At 42.0% G+C, this 9,484-nt stretch overlaps 1 long non-coding RNA gene and 1 pseudogene across 1 annotated transcript; one reads left to right on the forward strand and one right to left on the reverse strand.

Annotated features, from left to right (window-relative positions):
• Window positions 1–2,803: 2,803 nt before the first annotated feature.
• On the forward strand, window positions 2,804–8,028 carry LOC136514435 (uncharacterized). The gene is made up of 3 exons (XR_010773652.1): window positions 2,804–3,021; window positions 7,397–7,741; window positions 7,897–8,028. It is a non-coding gene; the product is annotated as an uncharacterized lncRNA (long non-coding RNA).
• Window positions 3,586–7,989, reverse strand: LOC136514434 (protein NETWORKED 2D-like; annotated as a pseudogene).
• Window positions 8,029–9,484: the final 1,456 nt, after the last annotated feature.

Genomic DNA, 9,484 nt, shown 5'->3' on the forward strand with positions numbered 1-9,484 from the left:
GCTACAACAAACAGGGTCGGAGCTAGAAGGGGTGTGTTTGCCTCGTGGGTGCATAGGATTTTACTCTATAGGTGTGAATATGGTGAAAATTTGATCACGATCACTATTTTTTGATATTTTTGTGTGTGCGCCCGCACCCTGTACAATGTAGATAGATCCACCCTGGCTACAAACCGTTGTAAGTGTCATTTCTCCATTAATCATCGTAAGATAGGAATGTTGAGAAAACAAATAAAATTTAGTCATGCACAATGACGAGATGATATAATTAAATGGGCCTAATTAAATTTAGGCAACATTTCAGGAATTATGATATATAGAATCATCGATGAATTATCTGCAAAGACATGATAGAGGATACATGATGTTTACACATACAAAATAACCATCGACAAGAACACATACAACATTATTCAGCAGGTGCATCAAGGTACCATGCTAGTCACGCGACGACATCAAACTGAACACTTGAAATGAAATGAAATTGTAAAACGTACATGGACCACACATATGCATATAGGGAATTGAATAACAACAAAAATAATTTGGAAATAGAAGAAACAGATCGATTAATTAAAGGCAGGACGACACGGCTGCAATGCAGCCTGCGTAGCAGCTAGTCACACACGGCACGAACATCAACTGCCTGCATTTCTCATCTGTGAAAGATGAGCATGTGTTGGCTTTGACCAAGCCAGAGCAAGTGTGGCTGCGTATTCCTCGCACGGATTAGTACAATCAACGGGACATTTACCGGCCGCTGTCGCTGTCGCTGTCACCGGCGGTGGATCCATGGACAAGACGATCAGCAGAAGGCAGCCCGCTGCAGCAGCCTTCTTAAGCGTGGCGACGCCGCCACCAGAAGCCATTGATGCGGCTGGCTGGCAAGCTAGCAAGACGATAAGATGGCAAAGATGTCGTAGCTATGAACTAGCTAGCTAGCTGCTCAGCTTAACCGTTTCCCATAAGCTCTGGACAGGCATGGCAATTTATACACAGCCAAATGCCTGCCTGCTTTAAGTCAATGGTATATATGTTCGTGTGGTCGTCACCAGGCCAGGTAGCTAACGAGCTAAGCATCACGAATGACAGCATTATTCAATAGATGAGATCAGATACGATTACACGAATGACAGCACATGGTCCTTCCCATTTTGATAGTAGGTGCCTACTATATATATCGACTGAGTCAACAGGATTAGACAATCAGTTCTTTCTCCGTACTCTCTTGATCTTGTGGAGAGCATTGCACGTACAATTCACTAGAGCGAAAATAGCTGTTCATTTCATTGTACTCCCATCCATGCATATATAGAGGTGGAAAAAAATCATATGCGCATGAAGTCAGATCTGAATGAATGTCATTATTTACTGGTTTTATTGTCAGACACAAAATACGGATCTAAACAGACCCTTAACTAGTAGATTAGATGCTTACTCCATCTGTCCTAAGTGTCGCTATGGTATTTGTGTTGGTCAAACTTTCTTAAGTTCAACTAGGTTTGCAGAAAAATTTAGCAACATTTGTATTTAGTTGTCCATAGCTTGGGAATTGATACAGATTGACAGATGGATAGAAAGTCATGGTAGCTGCTGTTTATATACCTAGGGTTACTCTTGGTCTGGGCCATACGCTACCAGAATCTAGAATTGCCTTGAGGGCTGTGAATTTTCTTAAGTGCCAAAATAAAACCGCCAATGAATATATAGTTTCCTTGGCTGTGCTAGCAAACCTCCAAGAAAAATATATTCCTCGAGAGGTTTGAAAGATCAGAAATTACGCATTTCCTTGAGTGTGAATGTAAACCTTCAAGAAAATTACCATTTCCATGACTGCTATTCTTTACCGCCAAGGAAAAATAGAATTTCCTTGAGTGTTATACTAAACAGCCAAGGAAATTTACATTTTCTTGAGGGTTATGTAATTTCCTTGGCGGTGCACCCAAAAAATTACAATTTCCCTAAGCTCATACAAATTCATTTAGACTATAGAAAATAGTAAATTAGTTCAGAAAATATTGAAAATCCTTCACAACAATGTACATGTAGTATATTACATATAAAAAATGTATTTGCTTATATTGGATAATTTTTTTGCATGTTCCTTTAGAAGGGTTCCTCAGTTCATCATTTGAAAAATTGATAATTTTTTTTGCGTAATAAGTGCCAATGCAAATTCACATTCATTAATATGAAGATAAAAGTAAGATTGTCTATAAATTTGAAGTGTGTATGAGCAATAAAAGTTTTGAGATGTACAAACTTCAAAGTTTGCCTTAGGTTATATGAAACTTTTTGAGAGAAATATCCATTTGTGAACAATGTATATGCTAACTTTCATAAAATCCTCTAAATTTTTTAAACCGCCAAGGAAATTGATTTTCCTTTTCTCCTATCTCTGAGCGAATTTGCTTGACGGTTTGTGGCTAAGGATCATTTCGTTAGCGGTTTTTGGCACTCAAGATAATTTGGGATTGTGGTAGTGTTATTACATGGGCTATTAAAAATTCGGGTCCCCAGTAAGCATTCGTGGGGGAAATTACATATCCGCCTCCGCCTGGGTCTAAAACCCATAGGTTTTAGGTCTAAATTCACCCGAGTGCCATCTTTAGATGTGCTTATAAATATTGATATGGACAACTTGCATTGTGAGATATAATACTAGTAGAGATTATTAAGATAGGTAGATGTAAATATATTTAGATATAGATTAGCCGTCCTGCATGGGCTGATGGTTTGGTTTTCTGTCTCCCGTCCTTCCGCCGTGCCGGGTCCGCCATTCAGCTGGAGGAGACGACGGTCCGCCATTCCGCTGGAGAAGCGAGCTCTCTCAGGCTGAGAATGGCGCCGGGACTGCACCTGGACTGGGAAGCTGATTCCCTGGATCTGCGTTTGCAGCAACGCTGAAGCTCTTTTGAAGCCAGCAAGTGCTTGCGCTGCTTCTTCGTACCCGCACCCCGCGAACTGTTCGATGGAATGCCACGCCGAGAGGACACCACCTTCAGGCTCTCTCTCACTCAGGTGCGTGCTTACCACCATATCTCTTGTCTGACTGAGCTTGATGTGTACTCTACTGTTGTTTTCTTGTACTACTCATCTCTGATCAGCAAGACTAGTACTCTGCCCACGCAATGCAGTAACCCTGAACTAAATAGATCACTTATTATGGCCTCAATGTTAAACGGCACAAGCTGAATTTCATCATGTATAGTTGTTCTCTTCAGCACACAGTGACTTCTCTGCGAATTCAAAATATCTATTTTTCTAATAAATTATCTACAAATGTAAAAAAGCTGTACAGCATATGCATATCTCTTTTGAATTGAATCAGCTGGTTAGTAAGAATATGTTATTTAGTCCCAGTAAGATGCTACAAGATTCCTTAAAAATAAGCTAAATATAGTCTTCTGGCATTATTAGGCCACAACCTGACATCAAATCTTGAGTCTTGTTTGCTTTCTCCATGATGAATTTGATATTTGATTCCATCCAGAAGACCTGATCATCACATTAATATGTTAGACTATCAGATCACACACTAGCATATTTGAAACTTTAGGCATTTGGACAAACACTCATGCATACCTAGCTCATTTTAGTGAAGAATGCCATGTCACTGTGCTGCTTCGAAAGGTACGCTGGATTCACACATGCAAACAACGATGTCTTCTTTTTCTTGGTTGGAAAGAGGAACATCCGCAGCGGTACTTTTGATTTAGAGGGCGCATTCCTCCAGGTGCTGCTAGCTTTCGGCCCAGATAAGCTAGTGCTCTTGTCAATCTTTGCCAGAACCTTATCAAGTTCTGTGTGGAGCCCTTTGACATGATCCAAACTAGCCTGCAGTCCATCAGCATCTTTGTTGTTCGCTTGCTTCATGTTCAGGACCTCTCCCTGGAATTTTGCAACTTGATATGAAGTGAATCTAGCTCCGTGCTCAGTGTCTTCATCCATTTCCGTAGCTCCTTCAATTTCCTCCTGTAGGTTGCATAAGGAATCAAACCTAGACTGGAGTTCACCTTTGAACATCATATTCTGTTCCGACCATACTTGCAATTCAATCTTGAGTTCTCTTAGCCTCTTTCTTGTTGTTTCCATTTCTGAGCCTGTAGGGTATTCGTTTGTATCGTCCTTGTTTGGCTTTAGCTTGTCATTTGTTAGCTTACTGATCTCAGATTGTAGCTGATCATACTTGGTCTGAAATCCTTGTATCTGTTGGAAAGACATGCTCAACTTCATCAAGAACGCTAGGTTCTCCTCCAGAAGTGCATCAATGTTTCTTCTGAACTTCTTTTCTAGTGGTGATGCTTTCTCCATCTCAACTGCATTTGTTGATGTGAGATCCTCCAGGATAATGCTTTCTTGAATGGTAACAGAATTATGTGGTGCATCATGTTCCATGGAAGAATTTGTACTCATGTTATTTTTCAGGCTAGAATTATTTTCTGTTCTCCTAGGAATATAGGAGACACTTTGTGCCCTTTGATGAAGTTGCAAAATACTTGGAGTCCTTCGGTGGCCCCTAACCATTCCATTCTTCTCACTTAGGGACATGGTTGAATTCAATTGATGACCTCTTTGTGATGCATCTTTGTAAGTTAAAGATTCCAAGAGCTCACGAAGTGACCGAATCTCAGCATCCTTCATTCCGTTGGCACACTCTAGTTCACTTATCATGGCTCTTATCTCATTCAGGCATTCCTGGTTCTTTGTTTCCACTTTTGCAAGCCTTCGCTTTGCATTCTTATAGTTTCGGAGGATGGAAGTGCACTCATCTAATAGTACCTTTTCCTTATCTTGGAGTCCAGTCATAAGCAATTGCTGCAGATTAATCATGACATCCTCTTAATCTCCAACATTTGCAACTTCCCCACTAGTAGAACTAGGATTTTTAGTGATATATGAAGCTTCAGCTTCGTTCATCTCCATATTCTGTTCTGACCTGCTCTCAGACATGTTGTTACACTGTGTTGAGTTATACATCACATTATCCTGTTGTTTCACATTTTCTCCTGGGCTGCTTGGGGAAATGTGATGCAGCTGTTCTAATGGGTCACTCTCATGGGAGTGTACAATATATGGTTGCACACTGCTTTCATTGTTACTAGTCATTTCATCAACATGTTCTGGTCCTCCATTATTATTGTCAGTAGACAAATTATGGTCTGCATTTTCTGTTGTTCCTACATCCACTGATGCAGATGTACTGAACTTATCTTCAAACTCGCAACACCACAAATCCTCTGTTTTATCTACATGAGAATGCTCTTCTGCTTTAATCTCATAGTGGCAACTAGATGACTGACAATCGTCATGGAAGATACTTGGCTCTGATGTGTCTGGACGATTAGGAAATCCATCCACATGTGCCTTGCTTGCAGTTTCATCCATCTCAGGATCTTCTGATGGGCTTGTTTTGCCATGCACACTTGATGGTTCAGTGTCAGTGGATGCTGTTGCTTCATCAGTCAGCATGCACCTAGAAACTGCTTGGTGCTCAATGAGAGATAATTGCAGCATATGTGAAATATCACAGAAACTATTTATTGTTTCTGTGAAATTTGTATAGACTATTCTTTCTTCTGCATCATAGGATGCCTCAAGGTTATGCACTCTAATAAGCTCCTCTTCTGCCTGCTTGAGCTTGTCATTTAATTCACCCGGGGCACTGGTTTGTTCTGTCTTCTCTTCCTCCAATTTCTGCAATGACTTCTCCAGCTCATTATTTTCTAGACACAACCTATTTATCTGTGCAGTCTGGGTTGAAATCATGAGTTCCAAATCCACAACTTTGTTAACTAGTTCATCAATTTTCTCTGCAATATCTTCCACAGAAAGATCAGAGCTCATCTCGAAGTATCCCCTGTTCTTACCTACCAGTTCTTGTAGTTGAGTTTTCTCCTTCTTCATGGAGAACAATTCATCTTTCCTAGCACTGGCATCATTATTGACATTCTCATCTGCAGAATTTCCTGAATATGTTAGTGATTTACCATGTGCTCTGAAGATACCCTTCAGTTTATCCCTAGAAACCTTAACTCTTTCGGACTCAATCATTGCTTGCCTGAAAAATGACTTTTGTTGCTCCTGCATTTTGATAATGGCACCTTCAGAAGATTTAAGAGCAGTGGCTGTCATCAAATCCTGGGCCTCATGATCCTCTATCGCTGCACTTTCATTGAACTCATCTTGGAAGTAGCAAACTTCTTCCTGCATTTCATTAATTTGCTTTTCAAGATCCCAGTACTTTGCAATTCCGCTCTCATAAGAGCTTTTGATGAATTCTTTCTCAGTCTGCAGGACTAATATCTCTTTCTGCAGCCTGCTAATCTCAGCTTGTGCATTATCCTTGCTGATTGGAGCTGCAGATTTCTTGCCTGAATCCTTCAGTCCTGATTTCTGACCATGCTTCTTCTTCATCAGTCCCTCCACCGTTGACTTGTGGATTTTGCGACGATCAACTGTGGTAAAAGCCTTCGGAAGATTATCATCGTCCTCTTCTAACAATGAATACTGAATCTGATCAGGGAAGGCAGTTGCAATGGTGTGGTTTGCTTTGGGTAACTCCCCTGACATATGGTCATAGCGTTCAGCAAGGGCCCTGTATGCCCGGCATGCTTCTTCCACTGAACTGATCACCTCCGGTCGTCGCTTGTAATACATTTCTGCCCTCTTAGCGAAAGAATCAGCTTCCTCCCCAAGGAGGAAGAGAATACACTTGACCCTATCTTCCATATTTGCACGGGTGCACATGCATGGAAATCTTTTGACACCCAAAATACAATAATGTTGAACAATGAAAATAGCAGGTACAATTGGGGACACTGGATATCCAGAAACAAAGAAAAATCTCAGAAGCATTGTCTAAATGTTTTTTTTTTTGCCATGGATTGCAAAATACGTGTTGAAGGATGTGTCATAGTGCTCCCTATAAAAATGTAGAGTTCAAAGCAATTTTAATTGTTAATTGGTTGATATGGAACAGAGGTTTCAATTTGTTCTTTCTTTACTTTACTGTATTCAATTTTGTGGCCAATTTATTTTCGCATAATGATATGCAATGTTTTGATTGTGAAAAAACAGTGTTTAAAAAGCAACAGGCATTAGGCGGGTAGTCTGGTAGAAACCCATGTTTAAAAACCACAATCATGACAACTGTAGTGTATTTGTAACTACTAGGCCAGTACCAATCGAAACTAGAATGAAAGCATTAGTACTTCTTGCTCTGAGTAACCAGACATTGTCAAGTGAATAGTACATCTCTATGCTTAGATGGTCCATATATAACTTTGATAATCACCTGAACTAAGGTGTTTATTGCTAGAAACCAAATTTTCTTGGTACAATCCTGCACAGATTACATACCATGTATATGCCATATATTTGTTTTCTTTTGCAGGAAATCATCCAAGCTTGGAGGAAGAAAAGAAATAGTTCAGAGAAACCAGCCTCTCACTCACTGTAACAAAATGTCATTAAAATGCTTAAACTAAAGCTGCACATGAAGCAAGCCTTGAGCATAGTCTTGCTCAAAAAGGGAGACTGGCTGGACCCAGGTGTTACGGCTGAATCAACATGGATGAGATGTGTTCTCAAGAAAGACGAACCTCTGAGGTTGTTGTCGAGCCATTTGGACTGCTTGGTGCGGAAATGGCTCGCCCACCACCATGAATAGGCATTGCTGGCCGCCCGCTGCAGCATACTGTTCTTCCTGCCTCCTTCAGCTCAAGAGTTCCTCAGCCGGGTAACCCAAGCTCCTCTTCTGTGTATACAAAGTTCACCTGCTCTGCACAACAGCACAAGCATGTCTCACTGAACTTTTCTGAAATGCGCACAGGCTAATTGATCGAATACCTCTGTGATCTTGGTGGTCCTTGATCGTTAGGTCCTTCTTTGCAGGAAAAAGAAAATGGTGAGATATCAGAACTCATGAAGAAAGGGAGGCTGGAAAGAATGCCATGAATAATGGTCAATGTCCGGTGATTGAATCTGCTGCTGTTGATGATGATCAATGTCTAAACCAGACGAGGAGGAACGCAGATTCTGTGCTTAGTTGTCAGCACACGACAGTCGTTGGTACATGGTAGGTGGTGGTGATGACGAAGTGGTGGTGGGAATCAGGAGTAGTAGTCACTGAACACTGGGCCCATTGGCTTTGTGAGCTCGTCATTAGTCACTGCATCTGCTGGTGTTGGGCAGCACGTCGGCGTGTTGATTGGGTCACGAAATTCGGATGCGAAGGAGATATGCTTTACGCTTTACTCCCTCCATCCTAGAAAGAAAGTTATTATGGAATACGTGCAGATCAAACTTTCAACTTTGAGATCTGATTTCCCACCGCACCGTTTGCAACATAGAGAAACAATATATGCAACACCGAAAATTATCTTTTGCAACATCAAAAAACATCATTCACAACATCTGTAGGTCATGTTTATGATGTGCGACATCGAGCACGACGCCGAGCTTAGCCTCCCTGTCTAGGACGGCCGCTGGAATACACACGCGACCCGGCGCACCTCATGCCAGGGTTTACAATACCGGTAAGAAAAAAATTTCGGTCCCCAGCGATAAATACGAAATTTCGGAAATTTCGGAAATATTGGTTCAAATTTAAATAAATTTAAATTGAATTTTAAACAAATTTGACATCATTTCACTAGAAAAACTCTATAATCCATCATCCATCATAAATTTATATAACATCGACGAAATAACATAATATATCACAGAAGTAGAGCCGCGGTAATACAGTGTGCTGACGGTGGGCGAGCTGCATATACTAGTGCCGTCCAATGTGTGAGTGAGAAAATTAAATAAATTTAAAGAAATTTAGGGCTTTGATAAGACTAGATGATATGGAGGGTCATTTTAGTGTGGTTTGGTGTAATTTTAGAGTGAAAGATAAATTTAACCGAAAAATTTTGACCGATAAAAAAAAAATTCGGACCTCAGCGAAAAAGACGATATTTCAGAAATTTCGGCGATATTTCGTCGAAATTGTAAACCCTGCCTCATGCCCGTAGTCACGCCGGCGTACCCCTGCATGAAGTGCACCTACAACGTCTTGGAGCCCACGCAGCGGGTCATCGCGGAGCAGATTCACACCGGCCACCAGGCCTGCCAGGAGATCGCCGCCGGCCGCGCCGGCTGGGACGTGCTGTTCCAGCCGTTCCGCTTCTTCCGAGTGCACAAGAGCAAGAGCTACCTGCAGGTGGACGCCAGGAGTGGAGTCGAGGATGCAGCAGCTGGTGGCCAAGGTCGAGAGGGACACCGACGGCGAGCTGTGACCCCCGACACAGTCCATCGAGGGCATCGACGCGTGCCTCGCCGCGGGCCCCGACGGCGAGGTCGATCCCGTCTGGCGCTCCGCGCTCATGGGTCATGGCCCACCGCGGGCCTGCCTCCTCGTCCGCGTGACGAGCCGCGGGTCTGAAATGGAGCCCGTGAGCGTCCGACGCTCCGGATGCTCTAAAAGGAGCATTAC

This window comes from Miscanthus floridulus, chromosome 16 (genome assembly GCF_019320115.1).
Source record: "Miscanthus floridulus cultivar M001 chromosome 16, ASM1932011v1, whole genome shotgun sequence".
Lineage (NCBI taxonomy): Eukaryota > Viridiplantae > Streptophyta > Magnoliopsida > Poales > Poaceae > Miscanthus > Miscanthus floridulus.